Source organism: Erithacus rubecula (assembly GCF_903797595.1).
Source record: "Erithacus rubecula genome assembly, contig: scaffold_1111_arrow_ctg1, whole genome shotgun sequence".
In the NCBI taxonomy this organism is placed as follows: domain Eukaryota; kingdom Metazoa; phylum Chordata; class Aves; order Passeriformes; family Muscicapidae; genus Erithacus; species Erithacus rubecula.
In genome coordinates this window covers 23021-24305 of record NW_027636299.1, presented here as the reverse complement: position 1 = coordinate 24305, position 1285 = coordinate 23021, and the positions used below count along the sequence as shown (strand labels likewise).

Here is a 1285-nt window from a genome sequence, read left to right as displayed (position 1 = left end):
GCTCGGTTCTGGCCAGTTTCAGGCTCAGTTCTGGCCAGTTTTAGCTTCGGTTTTGGGCCGTTTCAGGCTCAGTTCTGCCCATTTTCAGGCTCAGTTCTGGCCATTTTTAGGCTCGGTTTTAGGCCGTTTGAGGCTCGGTTCTGGCCAGTTTCAGGCTCGGTTCTGCCCATTTTTAGGCTCGGTTTTGGGCCGTTTCAGGCTCAGTTGTGGCCAGTTTCAGGCTCGGTCCGTTTCAGGCTCGGTTCTGCCCATTTTCAGGCTCGGTTCTGCCCATTTTCAGGCTCGGTTCCGCGCCCCTCCACCCTCCTCTCCGCCCCTCTCTCTCCCCTCTCGCTAACCCCCTTTCCTCGCGCGCCTCTCCGCGGTCCCTCCGCGCCTTTTCCGCGGGCTCCTCTCGGAACTTACTGGGCTCCATCTGGTGCTTCTCCTCTTTGTGCTTCCCCAGCGGCTCCGGCGAGCCCGCGCCTCCCGCGCGCTCCCGCGCCTCGGGCGCGCCGTACACCAGCTCCGCGTACCCGCGGCCCTCCGCGGGCGCGCACTCGGCGCGGCGCGGCCCGAAGGAGTCCTTGAGGCCGTAGTGGCGAGCGCCGAAGGGCGGGAAGGAGACGCCGGCCAGCGGCTCCAGCCAGGTGCGCACGTACCTGGGCTCGGCCGCCTGCGGGGCGAAGGGCCCCGCGCCGTGCGGGTGCGCGTAACCCACCGCGGGCTGCGCGGCCACCGGCGCCCAGGAGGCGGCGAACACGGCGGGTTTGGGGGCGAAGCTGCACGAGGGGAAGTCGGAGCAGTCGGGGAGCAGCGGCGCGGGCCGAGCCGAGCCGGGCCCGGCCAGGCGCGGGGCCAGCAGCTCCTCCGAGTCGGGCCCGAGCAGCGAGTCCACGAAGTAGCTGCTGCTGAGGGGGCCCGAAGCCGCCATGCTCCGCTCGGCCCCTCCTTTGCATTCATGGATTATCGCGTCCGCTCCATGTGTACTTTTTATCTCCTCATAGAACAATCAGGGCAGGTAATTATTTTTTCAGCCCGTTCCCCCCCGCGCCATTGGCTGCCGGCCTCACGTGATTGTATTTACCCAAAAATATCGCCGGGATCAATCCGCACGGCTTTTTTTTTTTTTTTTCTTTTTTTTTCCTCTTTATCCTCTTTTTTTCCTTTCCTCTTTAAAAAAATAAATAAATAAAAAAGCGGCTGGGAAGGGAAGGGAAGGAAGGGAAGGGGGCGGGGATGATGATGATGATGATGATGATGATGATGATGAGGAGGAGGAGAGAGGGAAGGTGGAAGGGAAGCC

The 1285-nt window shown here is 62.4% G+C and overlaps 1 pseudogene across 1 annotated transcript; it reads right to left on the bottom strand.

The window, feature by feature from the left end:
* Window positions 1–232: 232 nt before the first annotated feature.
* On the bottom strand, window positions 233–913 carry LOC306815250 (homeobox protein Hox-C9 pseudogene; annotated as a pseudogene). The gene has a single exon. The product of its transcript is annotated as a homeobox protein Hox-C9 pseudogene (transcript).
* Between the last annotated feature and the right edge of the window lie 372 nt (window positions 914–1285).